Below are 18,688 nucleotides of genomic sequence, written 5' to 3'. Positions count from 1 at the left end.
CAGTTATTCGTTTTATACGATGGAAAAACTGTTATATTTATATTGTACTTTATGCTTCTGGCGTTGACTTCTGAGGCCGTTGCTATTCGATGTGGTAGAAGAACGCCATAGAGTGAAGCCTAGGTTGCCCGGAACGTAGAAATGACCATAAGTTTCATACTGGTAGCAATTATTCGTTTTATACAATGGAAAAACCGTTCCATTTATTTTGTGTTTTATGCTTCGGGCGTTGACTTCTAAGGCCCTAACTGTTTGATCTGGTGGAACAAGGCCCTAGAGTGAAGCCTAGGTTGCCCGGAACGTAGAAATGAACATAACTTTCACACTGGTTGCTATTATTCGTTTTATACAATGGAAAAGCTGTTGTATTTATATCGTATTTCATGCTTCTGGCGTTGACTTCTTAGGATATACCTATACGATCTGGTGGAGCAACGCCCTGGAGTGAAACCTAGGTTGCCCGGAACATAGCAATGACCATTACTTTCACACTGGTTGCAATTATTCCTGTTATACGATGAAAAAACTGTTGTATTTTAATTGTATTTTATGCTTTTAGCGATGAATTATAAGTCCCTAGCTATTCGATCTGGTGGAGCAACGCCTTAGAGTGACGCCTAGGTTGCTCGGAACGTAGAAGTGACCATTACTTTCACACTGGTAGCAATTATTCGTTTTATACGATGGAAAAACTGTTGTATTTATTTTGCATTTTATGCTTCCGGCATTGACTTCTAAGGCCCTAACTATTCAATCTGTTGGAGCAACGCCCTAGGGTGAAGTCTAGGTTGCCCGGAAAGTAGAAATGACCATATCTTTTACACTGGTAGCAATTATTCGTTTTATACAATGGAAAAACTGTTCTATTTATTTTGCATTTTATGCTTCGGGCGTTGACGTCTAAGGCCCTAACTGATCGATCTGGTGGAGCATCGCCCTTGAGAGAAGCCTAGGTTGGTCGGAATGTAGAAATGACCATAAGTTTCACACTGGTTGCAATTATTCATTTTATACGATGGAAAAACTGTTGTACTTATATTCTATTTTATTCTTATGGCGTTGAATTCTAAGTCCCTCCCCTATTGGATCTGGTGGAGCAACGCCCTAGAGTGAAACCTAGGTTACCCGGAACGTAGAAATGACCAGTACTTTCATACTGTTTGCAGTTATTCCTGTTATACGATCGAAAAACTGTTGCATCTTTATTGTATTTTATGCTTCTGGCGTTGACTTCTAAGGCCCTAACTATTCGACCAGGTGGAGCAACGCCCTAGAGTGAAGCCTAGGTTGCTCGGAATGTAGAAATGACCATAACTTTCACACTGGTTGCAACTATTCATTTTATACGATGGAAAAACTGTTGTACTTATATTGTGTTTTATTCTTATGGCGTTGAATTCTAAGTCCCTAGCTACTCGATCCGGTGGAGCAACGCCCTAGAGTGACGCCTAGGTTGCTCGGAACGTAGAAATGACCATTACTTTCACACTGGTTGCAATTATTCCTGTTATACGATGGAAAAACTGTTGTATTTTAATTGTATTTTATGCTTTTAGCGATGAATTATAAGTCCCTAGCTATTCGATCTGGTGGAGCAACGCCCTAGAGTGAACCCTAGGTTGCTCGGAATGTAGAAATGACCATAACTTTCATACTGGTTGCAATTATTCGTTTTATATGATGGAAAGGCTGTTGTATTTATATCGTATTTTATGCTTCTGGCGTTTACTTCTAAGGACCTACCTATTCGATCTGGTGGAGCAACGCCCTAGGGTGAAGCCTAGGTTGCCTGGAACGTAGAACTGACCATCACTTTCACACGGGTTGCAATTATTCCTGTTATAGGATGGAAAGACTGTTGTATTTTTATTGTATTTTATACTTCAGGCGGTGACTTCTGAGGACGTAGCTATTCGATGTGGTGGAAGAACGCCATAGAGTGAGGCCTAGGTTGCACGGAACGAAGAAATGACCATAGGTTGCATACTGATTGCAATTATTCGTTTTATACGATGGAAAAACTGTTGTATTTATATTGTATTTTAAGCTTCTGGCGTTCACTTCTTAGGTCCTAACTATTCGATCTGGTGGAACAACGCCCTAGGGTGAAGTCTAGGTTGCCCGGAACGTAGAAATGACCATAACTTTTACACTGGTAGCAATTATTCGTTTTATACAATGGAAAAACTGTTCTATTTATTTTGTATTTTATTCTTCGGGCGTTGACTTCTAAGGCCCTAACTGTTTGATCTGGTGGAGCAACGCCCTAGAGTGAAACCTAGGTTGCCCGGAACGTAGAAATGACCATTCTTTTCACACTGCTTGCAATTATTCCTTTTATACGATGGAAAAGCTGTTTGAATTTATATCGTATTTTATGCTTCTGGCGTTGACTTCTAAGGACCTGACCATTCGATCTGGTGGAGCAACACCCTAGAGTGAAGCCTAGGTAGCTCTGAGTGTAGAAATGACCATAACTTTCACACTGGTCGCAATTATTCGTTTTATACGATGGAAAAGCTGTTGTATTTATATTGTATTTTATGCCTCTGGCGAGGACTTCTAAGGCCGTAGCTATTAGATGTGGTGGAGCAACGCCCTATGGTGAAGCCTAGGTTGTTCGGAAAGTAGAAATGGCCATAAGTTTCATACTGGTAGCAATTATTCGTTTTATACAATGGAAAAACCGTTCTATTTATTTTGTGTTTTATGCTTCGGGCGTTGACTTCTAAGGCCCTAACTGTATGATCTGGTGGAGCAACGCCCTAGAGTGAAGCCTAGGTTGCCCGGAACTTAGAAATGACCATAACTTTCACACTGGTTGCTATTATTCGTTTTATACGATGGAAAAACTGTTATATTTATATTGTATTTTATGCTTCTGGCGTTGACTTCTGAGGCCGTTGCTACTCGATGTGGTGGAAGAACGCCACAGAGTGAAGCCTAGGCAGCCCGCAACGTAGAAATGACCATAACCTTCACACTGATTGCTATTATTCGTTTTATACGATGGAAAGGCTGTTACATCTATATTTTATGCTTCTGGCGTTGACTTCTTAGGCCCTAACTATTCGATCTGGTGGAGCATCGCCCTAGAGAGAAGCCTAGGTTACCGGGAACGTAGAAATGACCAGTACTTTCATACTGTTTGCAGTTATTCCTGTTATACGATGGAAAAACTGTTGCATCTTTTTTGTATTTTATGCTTCTGGCGTTGACTTCTAAGGCCCTAACTATTCGATCAGGTGGAGCAACGCCCTAGAGTGAAGCCTAGGTTGCTCGGAATGTAGAAATGACCATAACTTTCACACTGGTTGCAACTATTCATTTTATACGATGGAAAAACTGTTGTACTTATATTGTGTTTTATTCTTATGGCGTTGAATTCTAAGTCCCTAGCTACTCGATCCGGTGGAGCAACGCCCTAGAGTGACGCCTAGGTTGCTCGGAACGTAGAAATGACCATTACTTTCACACTGGTTGCAATTATTCCTGTTATACGATGGAAAAACTGTTGTATTTTAATTGTATTTTATGCTTTTAGCGATGAATTATAAGTCCCTAGCTATTCGATCTGGTGGAGCAACGCCCTAGAGTGAACCCTAGGTTGCTCGGAATGTAGAAATGACCATAACTTTCATACTGGTTGCAATTATTCGTTTTATATGATGGAAAGGCTGTTGTATTTATATCGTATTTTATGCTTCTGGCGTTTACTTCTAAGGACCTACCTATTCGATCTGGTGGAGCAACGCCCTAGGGTGAAGCCTAGGTTGCCTGGAACGTAGAACTGACCATCACTTTCACACGGGTTGCAATTATTCCTGTTATAGGATGGAAAGACTGCTGTATTTTTATTGTATTTTATACTTCAGGCGGTGACTTCTGAGGACGTAGCTATTCGATGTGGTGGAAGAACGCCATAGAGTGAGGCCTAGGTTGCACGGAACGAAGAAATGACCATAGGTTGCATACTGATTGCAATTATTCGTTTTATACGATGGAAAAACTGTTGTATTTATATTGTATTTTAAGCTTCTGGCGTTCACTTCTTAGGTCCTAACTATTCGATCTGGTGGAACAACGCCCTAGGGTGAAGCCTAGGTTGCCCGGAACGTAGAAATGACCATAACTTTTACACTGGTAGCAATTATTCGTTTTATACAATGGAAAAACTGTTCTATTTATTTTGTATTTTATTCTTCGGGCGTTGACTTCTAAGGCCCTAACTGTTTGATCTGGTGGAGCAACGCCCTAGAGTGAAACCTAGGTTGCCCGGAACGTAGAAATGACCATTCTTTTCACACTGCTTGCAATTATTCCTTTTATACGATGGAAAAGCTGTTTGAATTTATATCGTATTTTATGCTTCTGGCGTTGACTTCTAAGGACCTGACCATTCGATCTGGTGGAGCAACACCCTAGAGTGAAGCCTAGGTAGCTCTGAATGTAGAAATGACCATAACTTTCACACTGGTCGCAATTATTCGTTTTATACGATGGAAAAGCTGTTGTATTTATATTGTATTTTATGCCTCTGGCGATGACTTCTAAGGCCGTAGCTATTAGATGTGGTGGAGCAACGCCCTATGGTGAAGCCTAGGTTGTTCGGAAAGTAGAAATGACCATAAGTTTCATACTGGTAGCAATTATTCGTTTTATACAATGGAAAAACCGTTCTATTTATTTTGTGTTTTATGCTTCGGGCGTTGACTTCTAAGGCCCTAACTGTATGATCTGGTGGAGCAACGCCCTAGAGTGAAGCCTAGGTTGCCCGGAACTTAGAAATGACCATAACTTTCACACCGGTAGCAATTATTCGTTTTATACGATGGAAAAACTGTTCTATTTATTCTGTATTTTATGCTTCGGGCGTTGACTTCTAAGGCCCTAAATATTCAATCTGTTGAAGCAACGCCCTAGGGTGAAGCCTAGGTTGCCCGGAAAGTAGAAATGACCATCACTTTCACAGTGGTTGCAATTATTCCTGTTATACGATGGAAAAACTCTTGTATATTTATTGTATTTTATGCTTCGGTCGTTGACTTCTATGGCACTACCTATTCGATCTGGTGGAGCAAGACCCTACAGTGAAGCATTGGTTGACCGGAACGTGGAAATGAACATAACTTTCACACTGTTTGCAATTTTTCATTTTATGCGATGGCAAAGCTGTTGTATATATATTGTATTTTATGCTTCTGGCGTTAACTTCTTAGGCCCTGACTATTCGATCTGGTGGAACAACGCTCTAGAGTGGAGCCTAGGTTGCCCGGAACGTAGGACATACCATTACATTCACACTGGCTGCAATTACTCCTGTTATACGATGGAAAAACTGTTGTATTTTTATTGTATTTTATGCTTCTGGCGTTTAATTCTAAGTCCCTAGCTATTCGATCCGGTGGAGCAACACCCTACAGTGAAGCCTAGGTTGCCCGGAACGTATATATGACCAAACCTACACACAGGTTGCAATTATTCGTTTTATACGATGGAAAGACTGTTCCATTTATTTTGTAGTTTATGCTTCTGGCGCTGACTTCTACAGCCCTAACTCTTCGATCTGGTGGAGCAACGCATCAGAGTTAAGTCTAGGATGCCCGAAACGTCGAAATGATCATTACTTTCATACTGGTTGCAATTTGTCATGCTATACGATGGAAAAACTGTTGCATTTTTATTGTATTTTCTGCTTCTGGCTTTGACTTCTAAGGTCGTAGCTATTCCATCTGGTGGAGCAATGCCTCAGAGTTAAGTCTAGGATGCCCGGAACGGAGAAATGACCATAACTTTCACACTGGTTGCAATAATTCGTTTTATACGATGGAAAGCTGTTGTATTTATATCGTGTTTTATGTTTCTGGCGTTGACTTCTTAGCCCCTAACTTTTCCATCTGGTGGAACAACGCCCTAGGGTGAAGCCTAGGTTGCCCGGAACGTAGATATGACGTTAACTTTCGTACTGGTTGCAATTACTTGTTTTATACGATTGAAAAACTGTTGTATTTATATTGTATTTTATGCTTCTGGCGTTGACTTCTTATGCCCTAACTATTCCATCTGGTGGAACAACGCCCTATGGTAAAGCCTAGGTTGCCCGGAACGTAGAAATGACCATAACTTTCACACCGGTAGCAATTATTCGTTTTATACGATGGAAAAACTGTTCTATTTATTCTGTATTTTATGCTTCGGGCGTTGACTTCTAAGGCCCTAAATATTCAATCTGTTGAAGCAACGCCCTAGGGTGAAGCCTAGGTTGCCCGGAAAGTAGAAATGACCATAACTTTCATACTGGTTGCAATTATTCGTTTTATGCGATGGAAAAACTGTTGTATTTATATTGTATTTTATGCTTCTGGCGTTGACTTCTAAGGCACTAGTTATTCGATCTGGTGGAGCAACGCCCTAGAGTGATGCCTAAGTTGTCCGGAACGTAGCAATTACCATCACTTTCAAACTGGTTGCAAATATTCCTGTTATACGATGCAAAAACTGTTGTATTTATATTGTATTTTATGCTTCTGTCGTTGACTTCTAAGGCCGTAGCTATTAGCTGTGGTGGAGCAACACCCTAGAGTGACGCCTAGGTTGCCGGAACTTAGAAATGACCATTACTTTCACAATGTTTGCAATTATTCATTTTATGCGATGGAAAAACTCTTGTACTTATATTGTATTTTATTCTTCTGGCGTTGAATTCTATGTCCCTAGCTATTCGATCTGGTGGAGTTACGCCCTAGAATGAAACCTAGGTTACACGGAACGTAGAAATGACCAGTAGTTTCACACTGTTTGCAGTTATTCCTGTTATTCGATGGAAAAACTGTTGCATCTTTATTGTATTTTATGCTTCTGGTGTTGACTTCTAAGGCCCTAACTATTCGATCTGGTGGAGTAACGACCTAGAGTGAAGCCTAGGTTGCCCGGAACGTAGAAATGACCATCACTTTCACAGTGGTTGCAATTATTCCTGTTATACGATGGAAAAACTCTTGTATATTTATTGTATTTTATGCTTCGGTCGTTGACTTCTATGGCACTACCTATTCGATCTGGTGGAGCAAGACCCTACAGTGAAGCATTGGTTGACCGGAACGTGGAAATGAACATAACTTTCACACTGTTTGCAATTTTTCATTTTATGCGATGGCAAAGCTGTTGTATATATATTGTATTTTATGCTTCTGGCGTTAACTTCTTAGGCCCTGACTATTCGATCTGGTGGAACAACGCTCTAGAGTGGAGCCTAGGTTGCCCGGAACGTAGGACATACCATTACATTCACACTGGCTGCAATTACTCCTGTTATACGATGGAAAAACTGTTGTATTTTTATTGTATTTTATGCTTCTGGCGTTTAATTCTAAGTCCCTAGCTATTCGATCTGGTGGAGCAACACCCTACAGTGAAGCCTAGGTTGCCCGGAACGTAGAAATGACCATAACTTTCACACTGGTTGCAACTATCCATGCTATACATTGGAATAACTGTTGCATCTTTATTGTATATTATGCTTCTGGCGTTGACTTCTTAGGCCCTAACTATTCCATCTGGTGGAACGACGCCCTAGAGTGAAGCCTAGGTTGCCGAGAACGTTGAAATGACCATCACTTTCACACTGGTTGCAATTATTGCTGTTATACGATGGAAAAACTCTTGTATATTTATTGTATTTTATGCTTCGGGCGTTGACTTCGATGGCCCTACCTATTCGATTTGGTGGAGCAACACCCTACAGTGAAGCCTAGATTGTCAGGAACGTAGAAATGAACATAACTTTCACACTGGTAGCAATTATTCGTTTTATACAATGGAAAAACTGTTCTATTTATTTTGTATTTTATGCTTCGGGCGTTGACTTCTAAGGCCCTAACTATTCGATCTGGTGGAGCAACGCCCTAGAGTGAAGCCTAGGTTACCGGGAACGTAGAAATGACCAGAACTTTCACACTGATTGCTATTATTCGTTTTATACGATGGAAAAACTGTTATATTTATATTGTATTTTATGCTTCTGGCGTTGACTTCTTAGGCCCTAACTTTTCGTTCTGGTGGAACAACGCCCTAGAGTTAAGTCTAGGATGCCCGAAACGTCGAAATGATCGTTACTATCGCACTGGTTGCAATTAGTCATGCTATACGATGGAAAAACTGTTCTATTTGTTTTGTATTTTATGCTTCGGGCGTTGACTTCTAAGGCCCTAACTATTCGATCTGGTGGTGCAACGCACTAGAGTGAAGCCTAGGTTGCCTGGAACGGAGAAATAACCATAACTTTCACACTGGTTGCTATTATTCGTTTTATACGATGGAAAAGCTGTTGTATTTATATCGTATTTTATGCTCCTGGCGTTGACTTCTAAGGACCTAACTATTCGATCTGGTGGAGCAACGCCCTAGAGTGAAGCCTAGGTTGCCGGAAACGTAGAAATGACTATTACTTTCACAATGTTTGCAATTATTCATTTTATACGATGGAAAAACTGTTGTACTTATATTGTATTTTATCCAACTGGCGTTGACTTCTAAGGCCGTAGCTATTAGATGTGGTGGAGCATCGCCCTAGAGTGACGCCTAGGGTGCTCGGAACGTAGAAATGACCATTACTTTCACACTGTTTGCAATTATTCATTTTATACGATGGAAAAGCTGTTCTATTTATTTTGTATTTTATGATTCGGGCGTTGACTTCTAAGCCCCTAACTATTCGATCTGGTGGTGCAACGCACTAGAGTGAAGCCTAGGTTGCCAGGAACGGAGAAATAACCATAACTTTCACACTGGTTGCTATTATTCGTTTTATACGATGGAAAAGCTGTTCTATTTATTTTGTATTTTATGCTTCGGGCGTTGACTTCTAAGCCCCTAACTATTCGATCTGGTGGTGCAACGCACTAGACTGAAGCCTAGGTTGCCTGGAACGGAGAAATAACCATAACTTTCACACTGGTTGCTATTATTCGTTTTATACGATGGAAAACCTGTTGTACTTATGTTGTGTTTTATCGTTCTGGCGTTGAATTCTAAGTCCCTAGCTATTCGATCTGGTGGAGCAACGCCCTAGAGTGACGCCTAGGTTGCTCGGAACGTAGAAATGACCAAACCTACACACAGGTTGCAATTATTCGTTTTATACGATGGAAAGACTGTTCCATTTATTTTGTAGTTTATGCTTCTGGCGCTGACTTCTACAGCCCTAACTCTTCGATCTGGTGGAGCAACGCATCAGAGTTAAGTCTAGGATGCCCGAAACGTCGAAATGATCATTACTTTCATACTGGTTGCAATTTGTCATGCTATACGATGGAAAAACTGTTGCATTTTTATTGTATTTTCTGCTTCTGGCTTTGACTTCTAAGGTCGTAGCTATTCCATCTGGTGGAGCAATGCCTCAGAGTTAAGTCTAGGATGCCCGGAACGGAGAAATGACCATAACTTTCACACTGGTTGCAATAATTCGTTTTATACGATGGAAAGCTGTTGTATTTATATCGTGTTTTATGTTTCTGGCGTTGACTTCTTAGCCCCTAACTTTTCCATCTGGTGGAACAACGCCCTAGGGTGAAGCCTAGGTTGCCCGGAACGTAGAAATGACCATAACTTTCACACTGGTTGCAACTATCCATGCTATACATTGGAATAACTGTTGCATCTTTATTGTATATTATGCTTCTGGCGTTGACTTCTTAGGCCCTAACTATTCCATCTGGTGGAACAACGCCCTAGAGTGAAGCCTAGGTTGCCGAGAACGTTGAAATGACCATCACTTTCACACTGGTTGCAATTATTGCTGTTATACGATGGAAAAACTCTTGTATATTTATTGTATTTTATGCTTCGGGCGTTGACTTCGATGGCCCTACCTATTCGATTTGGTGGAGCAACACCCTACAGTGAAGCCTAGATTGTCAGGAACGTAGAAATGAACATAACTTTCACACTGGTAGCAATTATTCGTTTTATACAATGGAAAAACTGTTCTATTTATTTTGTATTTTATGCTTCGGGCGTTGACTTCTAAGGCCCTAACTATTCGATCTGGTGGAGCAACGCCCTAGAGTGAAGCCTAGGTTACCGGGAACGTAGAAATGACCAGAACTTTCACACTGATTGCTATTATTCGTTTTATACGATGGAAAAACTGTTATATTTATATTGTATTTTATGCTTCTGGCGTTGACTTCTTAGGCCCTAACTTTTCGTTCTGGTGGAACAACGCCCTAGAGTTAAGTCTAGGATGCCCGAAACGTCGAAATGATCGTTACTATCGCACTGGTTGCAATTAGTCATGCTATACGATGGAAAAACTGTTCTATTTGTTTTGTATTTTATGCTTCGGGCGTTGACTTCTAAGGCCCTAACTATTCGATCTGGTGGTGCAACGCACTAGAGTGAAGCCTAGGTTGCCTGGAACGGAGAAATAACCATAACTTTCACACTGGTTGCTATTATTCGTTTTATACGATGGAAAAGCTGTTGTATTTATATCGTATTTTATGCTCCTGGCGTTGACTTCTAAGGACCTAACTATTCGATCTGGTGGAGCAACGCCCTAGAGTGAAGCCTAGGTTGCCGGAAACGTAGAAATGACTATTACTTTCACAATGTTTGCAATTATTCATTTTATACGATGGAAAAACTGTTGTACTTATATTGTATTTTATCCAACTGGCGTTGACTTCTAAGGCCGTAGCTATTAGATGTGGTGGAGCATCGCCCTAGAGTGACGCCTAGGGTGCTCGGAACGTAGAAATGACCATTACTTTCACACTGTTTGCAATTATTCATTTTATACGATGGAAAAGCTGTTCTATTTATTTTGTATTTTATGATTCGGGCGTTGACTTCTAAGCCCCTAACTATTCGATCTGGTGGTGCAACGCACTAGAGTGAAGCCTAGGTTGCCAGGAACGGAGAAATAACCATAACTTTCACACTGGTTGCTATTATTCGTTTTATACGATGGAAAAGCTGTTCTATTTATTTTGTATTTTATGCTTCGGGCGTTGACTTCTAAGCCCCTAACTATTCGATCTGGTGGTGCAACGCACTAGACTGAAGCCTAGGTTGCCTGGAACGGAGAAATAACCATAACTTTCACACTGGTTGCTATTATTCGTTTTATACGATGGAAAACCTGTTACATTTATATTGTATTTTAAGCTTCTGGCGTTGACTTCTTAAGCCCTAACTATTCTATCTGGTGGAACAACGCCCTAGAGTGAAGCCTAGGTTGCCCGGAACGTAGAAATGATCATCACTTTCACACTGGTTGCAATTATTCCTGTTATACGATGGAAAAACTCTTGTATATTTATTGTATTTTATGCTCCGCGCGTTGACTTCTATGGCCCTACCGAATCGATCTGTTGGAGCAACACCCTACAGTTAAGCCTAGGTTGCCCGGAACGTAGAAATAAACATAACTTTCACACTGGCAGCAATTATTCGCATTTTACAATGGAAAAACTGTTCTATTTATTTTGTATTTTATGCTTCGGCCGTGGACTTCTAAGGCCCTAACTACTCGATCTGGTGGAGCAACGCCCTAGAGTGAAGCATAGGTTGCCCGGAACGTAGAAATGACCTTTACTTTCACACTGGTTGCAATTATTCCTGTTATACGATGGCAAAGCTGTTGTATTTATATTGTATTTTATGCTTCTGTCGTTGACTTCTAAGGCCGTAGCAATTAGTTGTGGTGGAGCAACGCCCTAGAGTGACGCCTAGGTTGCCGAAAGTGAGAAATGACCATTACTTTCACAATGTTTGCAATTATTCATTTTATACGATGGGAAAACTGTTGTACTTATATTGTATTTTATTCTTCTGCCGTTGAATTCTATGTCACTAGCTATTCGATCTGGTGGAGCTACGCCCTAGAATGAAACCTAGGTTACCCGGAACGTAGAAATGACCAGTACTTTCACACTGTTTGCAGTTATTCCTGTTATTCGATGGAAAAACTGTTGCATCTTTATTGTATTTTATGCTTCTGGCGTTGACTTGTAAGGCCGTAGCTATTAGATGTGGTGGAGCAACGCCGTAGAGTGACGCCCAGGTTGCCCGGAACGTAGAAATGTCCATTACTTTCACACTGGCAGCAATTATTCGCTTTTTACAATGGAAAAACTGTTCTATTTATTTTGTATTTTATGCTTCGGCCGTGGACTTCTAAGGCCCTAACTACTCGATCTGGTGGAGCAACGCCCTAGAGTGAAGCATAGGTTGCCCGGAACGTAGAAATGACCTTTACTTTCACACTGGTTGCTATGATTCGTTTTATACGATGGTAAAGCAGTTCTATTTATTTTGTATTTTATGCTTCGTGCGTTGACTTCTAAGCCCCTAACTATTCGATCTGGTGGTGCAACGCACTAGAGTGAAGCCTAGGTTGCCTGGAACGGAGAAATAACCATAACTTTCACACTGGTTGCTATTATTCGTTTTATACGATGGAAAACCTGTTATATTTATATTGTATTTTAAGCTTCTGGCGTTGACTTCTTAAGCCCTAACTATTTTGTCTGGTGGAACAACGCCCTAGAGTGAAGCCTAGGTTGCCCGGAACGTAGAAATGATCATCACTTTCGCACTGGTTGCAATTATTCCTGTTATACGATGGAAAAACTCTTGTATATTTATTGTATTTTATGCTCCGCGCGTTGACTTCTATGGCCCTACCTAATCGATCTGTTGGAGCAACACCCTACAGTTAAGCCTAGGTTGCCCGGAACGTAGAAATAAACATAACTTTCACACTGGCAGCAATTATTCGCTTTTTACAATGGAAAAACTGTTCTATTTATTTTGTATTTTATGCTTCGGCCGTGGACTTCTAAGGTCCTAACTACTCGATCTGGTGGAGGAACGCCCTAGAGTGAAGCATAGGTTGCCCGGAACGTAGAAATGACCTTTACTTTCACACTGGTTGCAATTATTCCTGTTATACGATGGCAAAGCTGTTGTATTTATATTGTATTTTATGCTTCTGGCGTTGACGTCTAAGGCCGTAGCTATTAGATGTGGTGGAGCAACGCCCTAGAGTGAAGCCTAGGTGGCCCGGAACCTAGAAATGACCATTACTTTCACACTGGTTGCAATTATTCGTTTTATACGATGGAAAAACTGTTGTACTTATATTGTATTTTATGCTTCTGGCGTTGACTTCTAAGGCCGTAGCTATTAGATGTGGTGGAGCGACGCCCTAGTGTGACGCCTAGGTTGCCCGGAACGTAGAAATGACGATTACTTTCACAATGTTTGCAATTATTCATTTTATACGATGGAAAAACTGTTGTACTTATATTGTATTTTATTCTTCAGGCGTTGGTTTCTAAGTCCCTAGCTATTCGATCTGGTGGAGCAACGCCCTAGAGTTAAACCTAGGTTACCCGGAACGTAGAAATGACCAGTACTTTCACAATGTTTGCAATTATTCATTTTATACGATGGAAAAACTGTTGCACTTATATGTATTTTAGTCTTCTGGGGTTGACTTCTTAGGCCCTAACTATTCGATCTGGTGGAACAACGCCCTAGAGTGAAGCCTAGGTTGCCCGGAACGTAGCAATGACCATTACGATCACACTGTTTGCAAATATACATTATATACGATTGAAAAGCTGTTGTATTTATATTGTATTTTATGCTTCTGGCGTTGACTTCTTAGGCCATAATTATTCGATCTCGTGGAGCAACGCCCTAGCGTGAAGCCTAGGTTGACCGGAACGTAGAAATGACCATAACCTTCATACTGGTAGCAATTATTCGTTATATACAATGGAAAAACTGTTCTATTTATTTTGTATTTTATGCTTCTGGCGTTGACTTCTAAGGCCCTAACTCTTCGATCTGGTGGAGCAACGTCCTAGAGTGAAGCCTAGGTTGCCCGGAACGTAGCAATGACCATTAAGATCACACTGTTTGCAAATATTCATTATATACGATGGAAAAGCTGCTGTATTTATATTGTATTTTATGCTTCTGGCGATGACTTCTAAGGCCGTAGCTATTAGATGTGGTGGAGCAACGCCATAGAGTGGCGCCTAGGTTGCCCGGAACGTAGAAATGACCATCACTTTCACACTGGTTGCAATTATTCCTGTTATACGATGGAAAAGCTGTTGTATTTATATCGTATTTTATGCTTCTAGCGTTGACTTCTTAGGCCCTAACTATTCAATCTGGTGGAACAACGACCTAGCGTGAAGCCTAGGTTGCCCGGAACGTCGAAATGACCGTTACTTTCACACTGGTTGCAATTATTCGTTTTATACGAGGGAAAAGCTGTTGTATTTATTTTGTATTTGGTGCTTCTGGCGTTGACTTCCTAGACCTTAAATATTCGATCTGGTGGTGCAGCGCCATAGAGTGAAACCTAGGGTGCCCGGAAAGTAGAAATGAACATTATTTTCACACTGGTTGCAATTATTCGTTTTATACTATGGAAAAACTGTTGCATTTATTATGTATTTTATGCTTCTGCCGTTGTATTTTAAGGCCGTAGCTATTCGATGTGGTGGAGCAACGCCCTAGAGTGAAGCCTAGTTTGCCCGGAACGTTCAAATGACCATTACTTTCACACTGGTTGCAATTATTCGTTTTATTCTATGGAAAAACTGTTGTACTTACATTGTATTTTATTCTTCTGGCGTTGATTTCTAAGTCCCTAGCTATTCGATCTGGTGGAGCAACGCCCTAGAGTTAAAGCTAGGTTACCCGGAACGTAGAAATGACCAGTACTTTCACAATGTTTGCAATTATTCATTTTATGCGATGGAAAAACTGTTGTACTTATATTGTATTTTATTCTTCTGGCGTTGACTTCTTAGGCCCTAACTATTCGATCTGGTGGAACAACGCCCTAGAGTGAAGCCTAGGTTGCCCGGAACGTAGCACTGACCATTACGATCACACTGTTTGCAAATATATATTATATACGATGGAAAAGCTGCTGTATTTATATTGTATTTTATGCTTCTTGGCGATGACTTCTGAGGCCGTAGCTATTAGATGTGGTGGAGCAACGTCATAGAGTGACGCCTACGTTGCTCGGAACGTAGAAATGACCATCACTTTCACACTGGTTGCAATTATTCCTGTTATACGATGGAAAAGCTGTTGTACTTATATCGTATCTTATGCTTCTGGCGTTGACTTCTTAGGCCCTAGCTATTCCATCTGGTGGAACAACGACCTAGGGTGAAGCCTAGGTTGCCCGGAACGTAGAAATGACCATTACTTTCACACTGGTTGCAATTATTCGTTTTATACGATGGAAAAACTGTTGTATTTATTATGTATTTTATGCTTCTGACGTTGTATTTTAAGGCCGTAGCTATTCGATGTGGTGGAGCAACGCCCTAGAGTGATGCCTAGGTTGCCCGGAACCTAGAAATGGCCATTACTTTCACACTGGTTGCAATTATTCGTTTTATACGATGGAAAAACTGTTGCATTTTTATTGTATTTTCTGCGTCTGGCTTCGACATCTAAGGGACTAGCTATTCGATCTGGTGGGGCAACGCCCAAGAGTGAAGCATATGTTGCCCGGAACGTAGAAATGACCATAACCTTCACACTGGTTGCAATTACTCGTTTTATACAATGGAAAAACTGTTGTATTTATATTGTATTTTATGCTTCTGGCCTTGACTTCTTAGGCTCTAACTATTCGATCTGGTGGAGCAACGCCACATAGTGAAACGTAGGTTGCCCGGAACGTAGAAATGAACATCACTTTCACACTGGTTGTAATTATTCCTATTATACGATGGAAAAACAGTTGTATTTTTATTGTATTTTATGCTTCTGGCGTTTAATTCTAAGTCCCTAACTATTCGATCCGGTGGAGCAACGCCCTCGAGTGAAGCCTAGGTTGGTCGGAACGTAGAAATGGCCATTACTTTCACAATGGTTGCAATTATCCATTTTATACGATGGAAAAGCTGTTGCATCTTTATTGTATTTTATGCTTCTGGCGTTCACTTCTATGGGCCTAATTCTTCGATCTGGTGGAGCAACGCCTCAGAGTTAAGTCTACGATGCCCGAAACGCCGAAATGATCATTACTTTCACATTGGCTGCAATTATACGTTTTATACGATGGAAAAGCTGTTGTATTTATATCGTATTTTATGCTTCTGGCGTTGACTTCTTAGGCCCTAACTATTCCGTCTGGTGGAACAACGCCCTAGGGTGAAGCCTAGGTTGCCCGGACCGTAGAAACGACCATTACTTTCACACTGGTTGCAATTATTCCGGTTATACGATGGAAAGACTCTTGTATATTTATTGTATTTTATGCTTGGGCGCTGACTTCTATGGCCCTACCTATTCGATCGGTTGGAGCAACACCCTACAGTGAAGCCTAGGTTGCCCGGAACGTGGACATGACCATAATCTTCTCATAGGTTGCAATTATTCTTTTTATACGATATAAAGACTGTTGTATTTATTTTGTAGTTTATGCTTCTGGCGTTGACTTTTAAGGCCCTAACTCTTCGATCTGGCGGAGCAACGCCTCAGAGTTAAGTCTTGGATGCCCGAAACGCCGAAATGATCATTTCTTTCACACTGGTTGCAGTGATCCATGCTATACAATGGAAAAACTATTGTATTTATATTGTATTTTGTGCTTCTGGCGTTGACTTCTTAGGCCCTAACTATTCAATCTGTTGGAGCAACGCCCTAGGGAGAAGCCTAGGTTGCCCGGACAATAGGAATGACCAAAACTTTCATACTGGTTGCAATTATTCGTTTTATACGATGGAAAATCTGTTGTATTTATATTGTATTTTATGCTTCTGGCGTTGACTTCTTAGGCACTGACTATTCGATCTGGTGGAGCAACGCTATAGAGTGAAACGTAGGTTGCCCGGAACGTAGAAATGACCATTACATTCACACTGGTTGCAATTATTCCTGTTATGACCATTACTTTCACATTGTTTGCAATTATTCATTTTATACGATGGAAAAGCTGTTTTATTTATATTGTATTTCATGCTTCTGGCGTTGGCTTCTGAGTCCGTAACAATTAGATGTGGTGGAGCAACGCCCTAGACTGAAGCCTAGGTTGCCCGGAAAGTAGAAATGACCATAACTTTCATACTGGTTGCAATTATTCGTTTTATACGATGGAAAAACTGTTGTATTTATATTGTATTTTATGCTTCTAACGTTGAATTCTAAGGCCGTAGCAACTCGATGTGGTGGAACAACGCCCTAGAGTGAAGCCTAGGTTGCCCGGAACGTAGAAATGGCCATTACTTTCACACTGGTTGCAATTATTCGTTTTATACAATGGAAAATATGTTGTACTTATATCGTACTTTATGCTTCTGGCCTTGACTTCTTAGGCCCTAACTATTCGATCTGGTGGAGCAACGCCATATAGTGAAACGTAGGTTGCCCGGAACGTAGAAATGAACATTACTTTCACACTGGTTGTAATTATTCCTGTTATACGATGGAAAAACAGTTGTATTTTTATTGTATTTTATGCTTCTGGCGTTTAATTCTAAGTCCCTAGCTATTCGATCTGGTGGAGCAACGCCCTAGAGTGAAGCCTAGGTTGGCCGGAACGTAGAAATGGCCATTACTTTCACAATGGTTGCAATTATCCATTTTATACGATGGAAAAGCTGTTGCATCTTTATTGTATTTTATGCTTCTGGCGTTCACTTCTAAGGGCCTACTTCTTCGATCTGGTGGAGCAACGCCTCAGAGTTAAGTCTACGATGCCCGAAACGCCGAAATGAACATTATTTTCACACTGGTTGCAATTATTCGTTTTATACGATGGAAAAACTGTTGTATTTATTATGTATTTTATGCTTCTGCCGTTGTATTTTAAGGCCGTAACTATTCGATGTGGTGGAGCAACGCCCTAGAGTGAAGCCTAGGTTGCCCGGAACGTTCAAATGACCATTACTTTCACACTGGTTGCAATTATTCGTTTTATACTATGGAAAAACTGTTGTACTTACATTGTATTTTATTCTTCTGGCGTTGATTTCTAAGTCCCTAGCTATTCGATCTGGTGGAGCAACGCCCTAGAGTTAAAGCTAGGTTACCCGGAACGTAGAAATGACCAGTACTTTCACAATGTTTGCAATTATTCATTTTATGCGATGGAAAAACTGTTGTACTTATATTGTACTTTATTCTTCTGGCGTTGACTTCTTAGACCCTAACTATTCGATCTGGTGGAAGAACGCCCTAGAGTGAAGCCTAGGTTGCCCGGAAAGTAGCAATCACCATTACGATCACACTGTTTGCAAATATACATTATATACGATGGAAATGCTGTTGTATTTATATTGTATTTTATGCTTCTGGCGTTTACTTCTTAGGCCCTAATTATTCGATCTGGTGGAGCACCGCCATAGAGTGAAGCCTAGGTTGCCCTGAACGTAGCACGTACCATTACCTTCAAACTGGCTGGAATTATTCCTGTTATACGATGTAAAAGCTGTTCAATTTATTTTGTATTTTATGCTTCGGGCGTCGACTTCTAAGGCCCTAACTATTCGGGCTGGTGGAGCAACATCCTAGAGTGAAGCCTAGGTTGCCCGAAACGTAGAAATGACCATTAGCTTCACACTGGTTGCAATTATTCCTGTTATACCATGGAAAAACTCTTGTATATTTATTGTATTTTATGCTCCGGGCGTTG

The sequence above is a fragment of the Calliopsis andreniformis genome, unplaced genomic scaffold (assembly GCF_051401765.1).
Source record: "Calliopsis andreniformis isolate RMS-2024a unplaced genomic scaffold, iyCalAndr_principal scaffold0007, whole genome shotgun sequence".
NCBI classification, from domain to species: Eukaryota; Metazoa; Arthropoda; class Insecta; order Hymenoptera; family Andrenidae; genus Calliopsis; species Calliopsis andreniformis.
Note: the sequence above shows the minus strand (reverse complement) of the source record.